Consider the following 17,859-nt stretch of genomic DNA (forward strand, 5'->3'; position numbering starts at 1 on the left):
ACCACTGTGACTGTGAGAGGATAAAAAGTAGCTAACAACTGACACATCAAGTAGGAGACCAAAGGAAAGAGAGAGACCGCCCCTGTTGCTAATGCTAAGCTATAGTTTGGTCACTAGCAGAAGTAAGTCATAAATGGCTGTTTTTAAAAACAGAAAGAAAAGAGCTATGAGTTGTAGTCCAGATCTGTTTAGCAGCAGGCTGAGACACTCAAAAGTTCATTTATTATTGTGTAATACCAAAGTGTAGAAATACCCACTAATAATAACATGTTAGTTAAAAATACGAGAATCTAACTATTCTTACAGTACCAGTAGGTGTCCTCACTGTTAATACTTGAGTTATAAACTAGTACTTCTTTGTTTTGTCTTTTCATTATTCACTTAGTAACATGTTTTTTTGATTGTGAAAAAGTTTACACAAGAAAACTTGGTTAAGTACGTCTTACATTGACACTAACTTTAAAATACATACAAGAGCTCTGAAGTGAAACTCATTTCAGATATTCTTGGCAATCAACTTGCCACCCCTCCCCGCAGAGGAGCTCTGGAGGGGGTGTTTGTTTTGTTCAGGGGGGCAGCCCTCGGGCTTGCATACAGAGAGAATAAGGAAAATAAAATTAATGAAAACCACGCTTTCTTACACAACAAACCTCTCTTTGCTGAAGGGGGGGGGGGGGGGGGGATCTCATTGTTTACAGCTGTTCTCATCTCATTGTTTACAGAAGTTTAAGGACTCAGAGCCCAGGGAGAGAATAACAACAAAGTCTTCTTCATTTCCTTTTCTATATCATTTCCTTTCTTAACAGGTGTGAGACATATTTGATGTATTCAGACTTTTTGGGGCCTTTAAAGGCTCAAAAAGGTGAATTTGTAGTAAAACGATTGGTCCAAGTAGCCATATCCAGGGATCCCTCCTCCTAGCGTGTTTAGCAGCCATACAGGCCGGCCCCTATACAGGCAAAACATATTAACTATTCCTTTTTATTTTGTCTTTGAATTTCCACATTTATTTATATTTCTCTTCATTTTAAAACATTTAATGTATCAGATTAAAACATGCCTTACAAACATTTGATGTGTATAACATCAAATAATAGATTAACATACTTTGTGTCAGAACTCCTGAGTCAAAGACTTTCACTGTGGCCTTGTAGTCCTTCACAATAAATCAAAGTCAGTCCACTGACCTGACTCTGTGATAAGATTGAGGGGATTTACATGTGCGTTTGTGCGTGCATGCATGTGAGATAAACCTCAGAGTGGCGGTGCCAGATACAGCTGACAGCACTGGAAGCTTTTTGTGGTGACACACCATTTGAAGGTTCAGTCCAAACGACTGAAAAAGAGGGAGTCGTTAAACCTTGTGAACAAGTTGCGTCATTTTGAGATTAGGGATGTTTAAGTTAACAGCTTGCAGTGCTGCTGATCCGACATTGTTCTGTGTACAATGACAGAGTTAAAAGAAAGGGCGGTACTCATGTGACATAATGTGACTTGACTCAGGTCTCTACTCTGGTGATTTGAATCTTCAAGTCTTTGGGGGAAGCCCTGTTTGGTTCATCTCTCGTTGCTTTGGATATTAACTGGCACACACACACTGACAGTGGGGTTGAATAATTCCTGACATTGCAGAGATATGAGCCTCGGAGCCACCACTGCTGTAAAACATGCAACATTTAACACAGGGAAGCTTTTAGTTTTCTAAAAGTGAATGGAAGATTGTGATTCATTTTGTGAGGTCTCAGTTGTAATGTAGAAATGTAATCAAACATCTGAATCATAATTTGTGTTCAGGCATTCATTGAGCACTTCACTTTATCTTGTACGCTCTATTCTAGGAGACACCATCAACCAAGGCAGACAAAAGATTGAGTTTACGCACACAGCTGAGGTTCACTGCAACTGCAGTACTGAAAATGACCACTAGATGCTCTCTCAAAAGTGATGAATCCCCTTGTAGCCCGATGTTAAAATGTCAAACTTCAAAAAGCAGAACTAAACATGGTTACAGCTTTGTAAAAGAAAACATTTTGGTTTCTAAAGCTCAATTCTTTATAAATAAAAACATAATGTGGGTACATTTGAATAACCAACCAAACTGTCAATTTATATTCAAGCTTAAAGTTATGTTTAATTAGGGCTGTTGTTTTTTTTGAGTAACATGTGGGAGTTTTCTGCTACATATAAATCAATCCGATAAATCAATATCTGAATTTTGCATCTCAGCCTTATTGTTTGAACAGTTCATTACCAACAACAGGGCAGCTCACGGCCAAAGTTGGGCCTGCAGCAGAATTTTCTTTCAGGCCCAGTGCCCCCCCCCCCATCGTAGATATGCCTAGTGTAATGCCAAGGTCAAGTCTATAAGTCTGAAACAGTGGATGTTCATTACACCTAAGTAATATTTATCAAAGAAACCAGTCTGATTAGTTGGGGTTGGGGGGGGGGGGGGGGGGGGGGGGGGGGGGGGGGGGGGGGGTCGCTTGTTCTGCGCAGGGCAGGCCTGACTAACAAGCTGACTAAGAAGTCTTTGCTCCATTTTTTAGTACTATGTTATCATGGTGGTTACATCCAACAGGAGAGACCCTGGAACTCAGATCTGAATTATCAATGATGATGATTCAAATTTTTGATGATTCAAATTTCCAAATTTTTCAAAGTCTGACATAGCATAAACAAGCTTGTGAGTCTGAGATCAGCTCAGAATCAGCCAGTCACCGACTGACAGCCTGAAAATCTGACAATTTCGGTCATTATGCAATCAATGGAAGGCATGGACAAAAACTGGCTAATGACACAGACAGAATACCACAATATCTCCATGCTTTTTTTGTTATGAAGAAAATCCATAATCTGTATCTGCTGAACTGATTGTGATCTGAACCCTTTTGCTTTATTCATGATTTAAAACAAAAGCCTGCAGCTCTGTGCTGATGGTTTTTGTTTCGGGCAAACAGCCAATCAGGGAGCTTGTTAACAGGCAGGAGACTGCAGGCTCACCTTTCCCTCATACACACACTTGGCAGAGCATCACCACTGCATCACATTACAGCAACACACACATGCGCATCACTGAACACAATACGCGCACACAGGACACAGCACAACCCAGGCCGACAACACAAGCTGATTATTAACACATTGAGAGGCATCTGTACTATTATCTTCTTGCTGCATCACACAGAGAGAGGACATCCCCAACGCAGTAGAAATGGTTGCCATGGAAATAAAAAGACTGCTGAGTCATTCTGAGTGAAGATACTGCGAGTGTGTGTGTGTGACATAACAAAACATTTTACCATTCTGCCATCAGGAATTACCGGCTACAGTCATGTCATGTCATGTCATGTCGTGTGTGTGTGTATAGTTGCGTTATTTATCTTATTCTGGAGTGACACAAACACTGTGCAAGGTCAAATCAGGAAATGTGACACTGCTGACTGTGTGTGTGTGTGTGTGTGTGTGTGTGCAGATGACATAAAGGACTATATACTTACGCGCACAAAAGTGATGATATGACAGTGACGACTCAAGAGAAACTGACACCATCACATTAATGTCGGTGTATTATATGAACGCCATTTTACACCTTTAAAGCAGCTAAAAACACAACAAACGTCAATGTTTGACAAGAGAAACTGTAAGTAATCTGTTGAGTTCCTTCTGAAACAGAAAGCTTCAGAGTAATGAGAACTGATGCCAATGGAGAGTAACAATGAAGGTGCTGGGTGGAGCAGATTGGATTGCTACCAGGGCAATCAGAACTGGTTCTGGGGTCAAACAGCCATGGTGGATTGGAGCCATTATATAACTAGCTAGCTGTCCCACTCCAGCTCTGACACCATCACATCCTTTATGGATCGATACCTGGATACATGGCAGTGAATGATGACTCATTTTAGACTTTAAACTTACAAGCATTGATGTGCTTTATTATTTTTTTTTACCCCAAAGGATTACGTTGCAGCCATTAGCGACTGTTCGGTCGACTGGACAAACCTGAAACTTTTAATACCCATTATTTATTGTGACCTGAAAATAATTTAAACAAAAAAAGGGAGTCCCTACTAGGGAGGTTTGTCATCAATAACATCACAAGTAATACGCTTATTTTGGTACTGAATATGTTTTGGTATTGATATGAGGTCCAAACTGGTAAAACATTTCCCAGTATGATTCTCCTCTCTGAAGATCCGCTGCAGAAAGGCTTTTAAAGGATGAAATATACAGAAATACAGGAGCCAACCACATGATCTGTCCATACATGGTCAGAAATGTTACCACAGTCCGACTCCGAGCTGTAGTCATTTCACTTCATGAACCAAAAATCCTGCAACAAACGATCTCACTTAACTCACTCTGCTCATGACAGGTCAAAATGTGTTGGTTTTTTGCAGAGTAAATAAATCTGGGAAACTTGGGGCTTAAAATCTTCACCAACATCTCCTCACAGTTTCTAAAACTGCTTCTGCAAAGCTTCTCTCTGTGCCTCTTTTTGACCTGTTCTATGTATGAAAGCTGTATCATCAAGTCTATACAGACTGAGCCTCCTCTGATACCAGCGACGCCTCCACCCCGACTGCTAAACTTAATCAGGTTATGTCATCGGTGGTGTTGTTTATACATCCCTTTTGGACTGTTAGCTCCACTGTACAGCTGGGACACCTAATGGATGTTTTACTTAGCATGTCATACAGCAGGTTGCCTTCAATTGTGACAAAACCGGAGCTCACCAGGACTTCAATGCATTTAGGTCTGACACTTAAGATCACAACTTAAAAACATTCTAATTTAAATCTTTGAATATAAGATGTTGCAATAAACTCCCATATTGAAACAAATTCTGCTTTCAAACATTTGCAGCTACATTTTCCCAGCTCTCGGCGATCTGCAAAAGTAACACTGATTTCACAAAATGACTACTGTGAGCTTTTAACTTTAGTTCTGCAAGCAGTATTCAAACAAAGGCTAATGCTAATCCCTTTCATGCAGCTCGGGGAAACAATGCTGAGACTGTACGAGCATACATTGTGGAGGGATTTAGTTTCATGTGCAATTATATCAACAAAGCATCTGGAAGCCATCAAACCAACCATCAGAGGAAAAGCCCCACGACTGCTTTAAACATTTAGTTGGGCAATAGCACCTTCACCATTTAATTTGCTTTTATAAAACTCCTTTTTTTTTTTTTTTTTTAATATGACAATGTTCAGGAGCATGTCCAAGCAGCAATAACAGAAACTTCCATGTTTTCTCAGCAAGTCTTAAAAAGTTGAAAAACTGGAAACTCAGCTTCGTCTTTAAATGTGACTAATTTGGATGCCATCAACACTTTACAATTGTCTTTTATGATTTAAATGATTATATGAGAACGTTTGTATGTTATAAATGAAGTTATCTTAAACGATTAGAACTTATATGTGCTATAATTCAAGTCATCTTAGTGCAAATGATCTACTATGGTACCAGTTAGTGTTAAATGATTGACTGGTTTTGCACAAGCCAATAACTCAAAGTGCACTCGCTCTCCAGGAGACCTATACACACACACACCTATAGAAAACACACACACACATAATTTACTGTTGCCAAAAGGCATTACTTACTTTTCTGTCTCTTTCTCGTGCTGCACAGCTGAAACAAAACATCCAGGAAAAGAGTCATGGAAGCTACATCAGCTCGCTCACTCTAGTTACTTCACACTGGCATGCATTTGGCAGGACTGGCAGTCCACTTTCTCTCTCTCTCTCACACACATACACACACACACACACACTTCATCCACCTCTTTACACACACACACACGCGCCGACACTGCACTGCTCTGCACGTTCATGCGTAGTATCTTATCCCATCTCTGCTGTGTATAAATGTGAGCCCAAACGAGGGAGGACTATGCAGGCTGTGACGGCGGTGGAGAGAGGGAGGGACAAGACGAGGGGGAGGGAGGGGGATACACCTCCCTTTTTGGTTCTGAAACACGAGCACACTGCTTAGTGCTGCAGTAACGAGAAACAGACTGTGTGTGTGTGTGACAGTTTCAGTCAATGCAAACTCCTTTTTCTTGACACAATGTAGAAAAAGGAAAACATTCCTTCACTAACACACACACAAACACCTATATGATACCAAGTGGGGACATTAGCTTTTGGTCATTTAAAAAAAAAAAAAAAAATGTACAGAACATAAAATACACATACTTTCCCATGATACCAACAGAGAACATCTGCTTTAAATCTTCAAATGTAAAAAAATAAAATTGTACAGAAATGTCCTAATGACGTCCCCATCAACAATATTACTTCAAATGTGATTTTACATTTTTAAAGAAGTTGCTAAGAGGGGACTTGAATTTGGGTGATGTTTACACACACACCATCTTCAAGGTCTAATGTGGGAGTGGACAGTCAGTCCGTGTTTACAGAGAGCTAGCTTGTCTCTGCCAGGTAACCTTACTCTGGTCAGGGGCATTCTCCACCTCCAGAAAAAAGTGAGAGGGGCGAATACTGCCAGGTCCACAGAGGTTGGCTGTTGCAAAAGCTGCACTGAGCCCCCTCCCTTCTATTAGCTAAAGGAGTCTGGGGGAGAAAAGAGAGGGACTGAAGAAGAAAATGGGGGACTGAGTTTAGTGTAAAAAGTAGCCCATGTAATCTGATGAAGAGGACGACAGAAGTAGAAGGAGGAGGGGGAGAAGGGGGAGGAGAGGGAGGTCCTGTTGGGCAAATAAGATGAACAATTCAAGCAAGATTACAATATGTACTGCCAATAGACTTAACAATAACAAAGTAGATTGGCAAAGGCCTTAATCCGAGCCCCAGACTGGTACTGGTGGTCTATTCACATAATAACGGCTGCAAACCCTTTACATAACATTCTTAATGCATTTTTTTTCTGCAGCCAACATGGTTTAAAACCCTGATTGTTTTCACAAAAAGAGAGGTAAAACCGTTATGCACACATACACAGAGACACACTGGCCCTGAGTCCTGCACTAATTCTGTCACTCCCTAAGAGTGTGAGGCTGATATCCCATCCTGAAGAAAAGGCAACCTGATCTCACATTAATGCATGAACTTACCATTATCATTAAAAAACTGTGTGTTGATGGCCAAAAATATGACAAAACCACCAAAACCCCAAATCCATAATAGCCTTCTTACAATGTCATTTAGGCTTTACCTTTATTAAGTGTTAATCCAAATGCACATATTAGAATATTTTAAGTGAACTTTCATTACATTTGGTTTGACCTACTGTAAGATGGATGATCTAGGATTTTTATCATGTAAATCCATCCTGTTTACCAGTGTAAGCATTGTCCACAGGTGACTTACATAGCATTGCTAGTGATGAGTGTTGACCACTCCAATAATACTGCACTAGCTTGGCTATGTAGCCATCATGTAGCACTGTATTCATAGCTTTGTGAACAAGTATCCTCTGATGTTTTATGTCATTCAGTAATCAAACGAGTGGATTATGGATAATGAAATGGAACAAAAATACATTGTTATTATTGGGATTGGATAAGAAACAATTCACTATAGTGTTGGGAATTTTTACTGGATGATTTTTGTTATCAATCTTCTTTGTAATCAATATCTATTCAATATTTCTGGGATGGATTATCATGATATCCGTTTACAGCTGACGTGAGCAGAAAGAGAAATAGCAGAAAATGCACGCCTTGTTTTTTCAAAAGCCCAGAGTCTGTCGGGTTATTAATAAAGCTTTAACTGTGTGTCATCCCTAGTCTGTCTCTCGGACTTAACCTGCTAATAATGGAGAAATACGCTGTCTGTTGTTCGATCATAACTTAAAGAAGAACCTGTGGTGAGTTGTTGTCTTGTCTATATGCAAGTCCATGTCTGTTAGTAAGTAGGAGCCAAACTGGGATTCAATACAACGATTGCATAATTGAAGTGGGCAATCCCACACCACTGACACCCTGCAGCAAAAGCTCCTCTTGGAAAAGAGCTGTGGTCTATTGAACACGGTTGATTGAACAATCCACTGGCCCAGTAAAGTTAAATAGATCACTTCATGTCCATCACAATGATATGGGAAGGAGGGTGTCACACTTAATGTTACCACTGGCTGTGGCAAATACAATTTCTCAACAAGAAATCTTGGAAAACTGGGTATCTAATGTCCAATATACATTTTTATAGAAATCTTTTTACCTGTACTTAAAAGCTCAAATGCATTAATCAAATATTTTTATATACAGGTTAACAAGAAATCCTATTAGAAGTTTACATTTCCAATCATGAGTTTTACGCTGTATGTGATGATTTTTTATTTTTCTTAAGAAATGCCTTAATTGTAGAGGACAGTAGATCGATAGGAAACAGAAATGAGAGACAGGGGAATTACATGTTGCAAAGTGAAGTAAGTCAGAGTCTAACTTGGGCTGCCCACTTCAGGGATTATAGCCTTTGTACCATGGGCTCGTGATTTAACTGTGATTTAATCAAGGCAAAACGTCTTTTTACACAGCCACCAGCTCATTCCCAAAAAAAAAAACTGCAGCTTGTTCAGTGGTCTAACCCTTGATTTTAGTACTCTACCTGTCTTGCATACATTCTGGACAAACTAAACTAGCAGAAGAAGTATGTGGGGGCCCTGAGCAGCTCCTTCAGCAGCAGACTGAGACACCCACCCTGCAAGACAGAGCGCTACCGCAGGTCGTTCATCCCACCTGCTGTCAGACTGTTTAATCAGACTCTTTAACAACATCACCACCTCATGCTACACACTGTGTGTGCTTTTTTAAGAACAACTGTGTAGTTACTGTGTAATTTTACATTGTATTTTTTTATTTAACTGAATGTAAATATGTTTGATTTGATTTTAACTTCTATATTTATTTTTAATAATTGTATTCCCGTCCCCTGTTTTCTGGAGCTGCTGTAATGTACAAATTTCCCGCACGGGGGATCAATAAAGTTTATCTTTATCTTTATGAAGAGCAATCTATCTATTTCAGGATGGCAGTTGCGGGTGATGGACCGGCCAAATAATCAATTAATTTAATCTATTTAATTTCATTGGCAATAAATTAAACTAAATCATGATTAACTCTTGAAAATATCTAGATAATTTCCAGATATTCTCCTGACCGGCTGTTCACATATGCACCTCACAGCGGGAGACTTTCCCTGTCAGACGGGAGGGGGGATGGGGGATTCCTGAAAAACATGCGGAAGCAGCAGATAAACAAAGTCAGCTAGACGATGCTATATGATATGATTTGCTCAGTCATTGTGGCGGGTAAATGAAAGTAAGGTAACAGAGTGAATGTGACAGCAAACAACATGAATTGAATCCAGATCGCCTTGTTCTACTCTGACTTTCTGAGCAGAGAAAGCGGAGAGAAGCGTTCCTACATTAGGCCCACAGGGCTCCGTCTCGGGTCAGTTTAGGCTATGTGCTGAAATGGCTTGAATCTGTGACGCTTTAGCTGTACGCAGTACGTATTAGCATCTCCATTTCAGCGGCTCTACCTGCTGAGCGCATGTTTGAACACCTTGCTGTATTAAGTCCAATATGATTAAAAGATGTGGGTTGTGGTGGTGACTCATGGTCAAAAGAGCGGAAATACTGGTTACTCCCGATAGCGTTTTCGAAAATCACCTCTAATCGTAGCTCTGCTAAAGCCGCGTTCGTTCGATGATAAACACATTCCATATCCTTAAAGTTTAAATATTCATGACAGGCTTTTATTGTGCATCAGCTTTATCAGGAAATGGGGTATTTTCTAGCGTTTGCAACTTAACAGAAATCGACTTATAAAAACACAGGAGAGAAACTAAACTTGAAACCTCACAGATTCAGTTAGAAGTAGTGGTGGGCGATATGGAAAAATATATCAACATTTTTTTATGGCAGGATCACAACCACAATTTTATCACAATTTTTTTTAATACTGATCTTAAAGACTAATTTGCAAGTTATTGACCAGTTAACCATACATATTTCCTCGTATAATGTTTTTAATTGCACAGAATCTGTGCCAATAGGTTTAGTCTTTTTGAAAACTGCTCTGTTTTGCTGGTCTGGAGGTCTCCCCCAGCACCAGAAATGTCTTCCCTACATTCTGATCTATTTTTATGGACAATTTGTAGGTTTTCTGCACCACTTTAAAATTAGGCTTTAGGATTGTGTTCTCTTTTGTGTCTTGAAATCTATTTTAGTGTTGATCATGCACATTTTTATACAGTGATGCAATCATTTGAAAACACGTGGACTTCAAGTTCTTCTTTCTGTACCGTTTTAGCTATGCAGAATTCCTACAACTGTCTCGTAGTACAAGTAGCCTTTGTTCATAGGCTGTGTATTTTTTTTTATGACAGTAATGGACTAACTCTATTTGTAGACTGGCAAAAAATATATAATCAAACATAATCCAGAAGGTCATAATTATGTGACACATGGTCAAATTAATTTTTACGAAAACTGAAAATAAATCGATATCAAATCTGATTTTTCATACAGATTCATTAGTTATTTTTACATAAAGTCTGCATTACTTTGTTCATAATATCATTTAGATGCCTCCGAATTTAAAATCTCAAATAGAACAGCACTTTGTGAACCAAAGGCTTTCAAGCAGGTGTGTCCTACAAACAAACAAACAAACAAAGCTAATGTTCGACTAAAAAAATCATTACATCAGAAGAAATTCGATAATCATCATTTTAAAGGTTTTGGCCAATTTGGCATCAATAAAAAGTATCTATTTACTTCTTAGCAGTTTATATTTGAAATGTAATTATATACAGCACATGGTAAGAAATTTGGGACGGAGTAAAGTTGCCATGAGAGAAGGTTTAAGTTTATTAAACCCCAGAAGTCATTATACAGCACATGATGTAGCTTAGTGAAGTAAACCCTAAAACCTTTAACTTCACCGCACATGATGGAACAGCAAATCTGTGTAGGTTTAGCAACATGCATCATAGCTAAACAAAAATTCAAACTAAAAAACAATCTTGCTGTGGTTGTCTCTCTAAGCCAAAAACATGCAACCTGGCCAACAACCAACACAAATGTGGAATGTTTCTTTGACTCTAAACTTTCCCAGACAGAACACAATAATGAGATTAACTTTAGATTGTAACAAAAGACCTTCCACATGTGAAGCTTATATGGTCCCGTGGGCTGAATTTTAAAGCTTTCTTATCATGCCGAGGCTAAGAGGACCACACATGTAGGTACAGGCATGCACACACACACACACAACACACATTCAGAGATAAGGCAAACCCTAAAACTAAAATGTTATTTCTGTCAGTACTGCAGTATGTATCTGATCTTAATTGACATGAACAGAGACATAAAATAATTCAAACATGTTTCTGCATGTATGCACCATCCAACTTCCAAAACAAATATCCATGTAGGTATTTTGTTAGTAGAAAATGACGACCTGTTAAGATAACAAAAAGATGCAGTTTTCATCAGAACACAAATGATGTAATGGAAACAAACTAATAATAGTTTTTAACCAACAGAAAACAAGTGTTTTAACTTTTCCTTACATCAGCATATTTGTGTGAAACGACACCCTTCTATTCTAGTGTCTGTGGACTTTCTACACAGGTACACCTCATTCTACTATGAGGTGCTGATTTGGTGGTCACAAGCCATCGAACAAAGACGACTATTATAAAGTCACCCAGCGGCAAAGAGACTTGAATATGACATGCCAAGATGCATGAAAGCAGAGGTTTATTAAACCACTTATTAATCATGAACTCTTATTAAATGTACAATACGCAGAATTTTATGACAATGTTTAAAGTAAAGTATCTTAATTAAATGTTTACTATACCCATGTTATATATATTTTTTGTTGAGTACTTACATTACCTAAAATATTTCCAACATATTTCCGTAATTTTATAGTTGTAGCAGAATGTGTCTTGTCGAGGCGGCCGCCACAATGAGCCGCCATCACAGACAGAATTTTTATCGTTGCTGTGGAAACACCTGATGTTACGTCAAAGACGCCTACATAAGGAAGTGGGATTTACTGAAAGCTGCTGTACTGTTGGGGGGAGGCATACATATTTCATATTTGAATTTTACATATTGTATCTTTAAGTTAGTATTAAAAACTAATCTTAAATTGTTTTATCGCATTAGTTGTGGTCTGACAAATACAGTATCTTGTGATCTTAACCTGCTTTTATATTCAGCAAATGAAATAAGTAAAGGAAAATTTGGAAGTTGGAGAAATGTTGAATACAACTAAACAAACCTGTAAATAGAAACAAGAGAAAAACATCGTCAGTGGTGTCTTGTTTTTTCCTGAGCTGTAAATAAAAATGTGTTGAACTGTAATGTTAATTCAATAATAGCACAGAACAAAGCTGTATCGAACAAACTTTATCATCACATCAATGTCCATGCATTTAGTCAGCAATGAAGAAAATCTTTAAATATACAATTCTATAGAAGTAAAAGAAATGCACAATAAAACACAGTACATCTACTCTGAGGTTGTATGTCGCCACAGAAGATAACCTCAGCCCCTGTAGTTTCTGGAAACTCAGACTGACATAGATATAGTTATCAATTCCTGCCTGTCTGACACATGAAGTGTGAGTGTGATTGTTTAGCTGTCATGATAAACAAAGTCTCTTAAAGAGCACTGTCTCCACCAGCAGCTCTTGTCTGCACCACAGCAGCTCTCTGTTTATCAGGTGGATTTAGATTGTGAATGAACTGAAACACAAAGTACAAAGTCACCAGCATCGTCTGTTAATTCCTGCTAATTCACAGATGTTTCAGTGAGTGAGTAAATTTACTAAGACAACGGCTGAAAGTGAGAGAGATGCTTGTATTATTAGTTTTATAGCAATGATAGAAAGACATGTTGCGGCTGTACTTAATTTGTGGTGCTCATAGCTTCACATAAGCCGTTTTCACATATGCACTCCGGATAATATCTAGATATTTACAGGAGGAGTTCTCCGGAGATTCTCCCGACCTAGCCGTTCACATATGCTCCTCACAGCGGGGGACTATCCCTGTCAGAGGGGAGGGGGGTGGGGGATTTCCTGAGGTAACACGTGACGTAAATAAACAACGCGGAAGTAGAGGCCAAAGCAAGAGAGTCCGCTACACGACGTTATAATAGAATATTTGTCTTTATATCAATGCTATAATGTGTAATCCAATGGAACGACAACATCCACAAAAGAGTGGAGAACAACATACTGAAGAACAGAAAACAGACGTTTAATTACGTGCACGGAGATCGTAGTGATCCCGCGCAGACACTTTAGACAGTCACTGTATATAAACGTCATTCTCTTCCCATTGGCTTGAGTTGAAATCTCTGGAGTATATGCTGCCGCGTTCAGACATAAACTCACTCGGATTTTCTGTGGAAAAAATACTAGGTGTCTGGCAGGAGAAACTCTGGGTAAAGTCTGCACGAAAAATGTGGCTGTTTGCGTTCACATATAACCTAAAGAACCTCCGGGTAGACTAATCTCCGGAGTTTTTCAGGAGATTTCTGTATGTGTGAAAAGGGTTCTACATTCATTTTAATCACCTCCTATTTTGTGTTGGAAAAACATAAAAACTAAATTTCCAAATTCAATATGGAACCAAATCAGACATAGTACTACAGGTAGGACAGGATATATAAACCCTGCAGTTCGAAACAGTGTTCAATGTTATTGCTGTTTAGTTGGTAGGATGCATACAAGGGTGTACAAAAAATGCATGTGACCATCAAGTGTAAAAGTACGCATTGCTGCTGCTTTAATGCTATTCTGCTAATAGAATGGCATTATACAAAAGGAGAAAGCTGAGATAGTGAAAAAAGGCATCAAAAAGTCTGCAATCTAGGAATTATTAGTGTGGCACAGCTGCAGTGAATTGCAATAAAACACTGTCTCTCAATAGATAGGCAAAACATCTGTAGCTCCCCCTACTGACTGGCTGCAGAACAGACCAAAAGCTCCTCGTACTCCATGTTAACAGATGGGACATGGGTCGAACTTTAACATAAAAAAATGTTGTCTTCCTTTTTGTACAATGGAAGGATTGGACACGTCATCCATCCTTATACTGTAAATGGTCTGAATCTATGACTTGGTTTGAGGTGCAGCATTGCTTTAGAACTATAATGGTTATTTACTATCTCTGTTATATGGTTGTTGATCTCATCCTCTGACTTTAATGTGATTTAGCTGCTAGCTTCTGCTTGTAAATTACCTGCTAACTAGATCACCCACTTTAAACACACACATGGACTCGCCTTGGTAACAGTTTCAGCTACAGACACAAAAATGTTCCCTCATTCAGTCTTCCAACCTTAAATACAGAACAAGACAGAAAAACGCTGCAACATTCACACCTTGAAGAGCCTGTATAAATGACTATTAGTAACAAACAAAAAAAGTGAATTAATTCTTCTCTGACACAACTGTATGAAGAAATCTTTATGAAGGTGATACTTTTTTACAGGAATGTTGTATTAAACTGCATTTTTTCACAATAACTGAATTGAAGACACAAATGAAATCGGTGCCATTAAAAAGGTAATGCAGAGACTGTTAGGTAAACAACATCTTGTCTAGCAGTGGTTGAATAAATTCACATGTGCAATCGCTGCCTCCTCCAGGTAGCACATACTGAGCTACATTAACTCTCAGGCCTGCAGAGAAGAGCTGCTCTGTGTCTTAAAGACTGAAAACCCATAAATAGACTCTAGCCACAGACTGAGGAGGAAAGTGTGAGGGAGTGTGGGCCCTCAATCTGCTACAAGTTAAATCATCTCAAATGCAGAGAACGCGTCTAAACTTTAAAACGTCTTTTTCTCAATGGCACAAATGGTGTACGTTTTTCTTTCCACAAAAAGAAAACATTTTATCATATTCAAAAATATGCTCACACATGACAAATTGAAACTATCCTCTAGCTTTATAAGCTACGTAGGAGCTAGAAAATAAGTCACTTTATCACTAATAAGGCTCAATAACATTTAAAGAGTAGCAGTCCTTAAACTCTGGGCTGTGTTTACTTTTACAATTCATTCCAGAAATTCAAGCTCTCCTCTGTTTTTACAGACTCTTGGCTCATACATGTTGACTCACACTAAGAAGAAATGTCATAAATTGTAATGGATTCAAGTGGGAACCAGTCTAACTAATTACAATCCGTCATACACGCTGAATTAAAAGCTATTAAGATGATTTATTAAAATGAGAGCCACATTATGCCATGTTCTGACATGTCAAAGTGCCAAAGCATACAAGTGATTTAAAGCCTGCATTCGTTGCTTTTGGACACCTGTTAGCAGGTGATAGCAAACGATCCCACATGTGTAAAAGGGAAACATTTAGCATTGTTTAGAGCTGTTCAATGAAAAAACATTGGATTTGGAACTTTCAATGTTTGAACATTAAAAAATAAAATATATGCTTCAACTCGGTCAATTACAGTACAGAACCACAGACCCCCCCCCCCCCCCCCCCGCCCTTAGTTCATAGTAACACTTGATCCCAAACTCAACTATTGATCAAGAATATATTCAATGGTGATTTGAGACTTGATATAGTATCACAAAACATAAATAAATGATTCTCAAGTGTATTCAGATTTTCTGTCAAGTGTACTGTTTTAGCCACTGAAAGGTTAGTAACTGAAAATGACCCCATTTGGTTAAGTGGTTATAAAGTATTGAGTTGGGTTTCATGTGAAAAAATATACATCTTTTGAAAAATGCCTTAAAATTGCAGTTCTGATATATAATGTTTTGAACCATCCTACCTGACTTTACTGGATTGACAGTTAACAGTCCAAGTTTTGTAATAGTATAAGTACAAGTGTTGCTCCATTCATTGTGGATAACAGCTCCATCAATTACAACTTGTCACTATGTGAATCCCAACGACAAGTCCGGGCAGAGGAATCCGTTCAAATACCTCACACACAAAAATGCCAATCATGACGAACCTTTGAGTACACATGAGCACAGCCTCATCTCACTGCACAATTACTCTGATGAATGAAGGAGTGGCTGGATTAGACTTGCAGAAACTTGGCACTTGATGCTTTTAGCTTCTTAAAGCAAATTCTGCACAGTAAACAGAAGAGGCTGCAGCTCTCTGCAGAGGAGCCATGCAGTGTTCATGCTCAAAGCAGGGATTTAAAATGTGATAGCTTCAGAATGTAAAGTCAACCCAAGTGTCCTGTTGAGGGCTAATCAACTCAAATGGACAGAGAGGAGTATAACTGTGCAGGAGAGAAGCTGCACAATCAAGAGTTTTATTCCTTTACACAAGTTTTATTTTCCAGAACCTGCAAATATCACTAATCTGCTTCATTGAAGCATGAATAGCTCTACGTCGTAGTGGCAGATAAGCTACAGAAGTACGTTAGTTAGCAGAAACCCAACTTTAAAGATCTAATATTTCATCAATTTTGCATACGAAGATATTTAACGTTTTTAATTCTTCTTAACACGTGTTGAAATAAAAATGCAACAGATGCTACTTTTGAGTTTTTACAGTTAAAGTCATAAAAGTATGTAATGATTTAAGGTCTTTTTTTTTTAAGATAATTGAAGTAAAAAAGGAAGTCATAGCTTACTTCTTGGGCTGTGGCTCAGTGGTAGAGTTGGTCATCTCTCATCTGGAAGGTTGGGGGTTTGATCCCCAGCTCCTGCAGCTACATGTCTGATGTGTCCTTGGGCAAGACACTTAACCCTAAGTTGCTCCCGCTGCTCAGTCGGCGGCGTGTGAATGTGTATGAATGGGAGGTTAATACTGATGGACACTTTTCATTGCAGCCTCTGCCATCAGTGTGTGAATGTGTAGGTGTGACCTGCAGTGTGAAAACGCTTTGAGTAGTTAGAAGACTGTGTGTGTGCAGTATGTCGACATTATACATCAAACATTATCAGCACAATGTTAAATAAGGAAAAGGGTAGGCTAATATGTCGTTCATTTTTTTTTTGGCTCAACTGAAATGTCCCTCATCTAAAACATGTACAAGGCCACAAAGTCGCTTTTCAAAGGCTGAAATCAAAAAAGAGTCTTACGTCACTATTTCTTTTCCTATTGGATAGAAATCCTCCATCATATAAAAGTACAGCACTCAGTGTGTTCATTGTGAAAGCAGCAGAGACGTACACGCTCATATCACACACACAGACACACACACACAAAGTGCTCCCCGACGCCAAGGAGAAGCACTAAGTCTTCATTTAATCCTGGGCAGCCCTGCAGGATGATGCAGAGGACAACCTGTTATGTAACACCCAGAACGCTGCTGCAGCAGAAATGTCCATTAAACATACCGGCACCACACACACACACACACACACACACACACACACACACACACACACACACACACACACACACACACACACACACACACACACACACACACACACACACACACAAGCAACAGCACTTACTGCACAATGCCACTCATAACTGCAGACTGACATGAATGGATTGTTTGTGCATTTTTAAACAACAGCCACACACATACAGTCTACCTGTTTAAGTAGTTTAACACATACAGTAGGATTTTCTAAAAATCAAACTGTACACACATTTAGCAATTCACACTCACACACACCAATAACATAGCCTACAGTAATTTCCTTAATTTTATTTCTGTAACTGGAAGTATTCAGTCAGATTGACGTATGTTAAGGCACATTTTATTCCCAAAACACTGTAGTCCCTTGGCTAAAACTGATCATGCACTCTTATATTAATAAACTATAAAAGAGAAACGTCATCTCCAAAATGTGGTCGTTTTCTGCGGTGATCAGGAGGTGACGCCAAACTCCGTAAAAGAAATGTGGCGGGCTACTGCAGG

The 17,859-nt window shown here is 38.9% G+C and overlaps 1 protein-coding gene across 2 annotated transcripts in view; it reads right to left on the bottom strand.

The window, feature by feature from the left end:
• LOC132982323 (microtubule-associated tumor suppressor 1 homolog) overlaps positions 1–5,876 on the bottom strand; it is a 68,356-nt gene extending 62,480 nt beyond the window's left edge. For both annotated transcript variants that reach the window (XM_061048760.1, XM_061048752.1), the window contains exon 1: positions 5,607–5,876. The gene's annotated coding sequence lies outside the window, so the exon portion shown is untranslated. The remainder of the gene's footprint in view (positions 1–5,606) is intronic.
• Between the last annotated feature and the right edge of the window lie 11,983 nt (positions 5,877–17,859).

The sequence above is a fragment of the Labrus mixtus genome, chromosome 2 (genome assembly GCF_963584025.1).
Source record: "Labrus mixtus chromosome 2, fLabMix1.1, whole genome shotgun sequence".
NCBI classification, from domain to species: domain Eukaryota; kingdom Metazoa; phylum Chordata; class Actinopteri; order Labriformes; family Labridae; genus Labrus; species Labrus mixtus.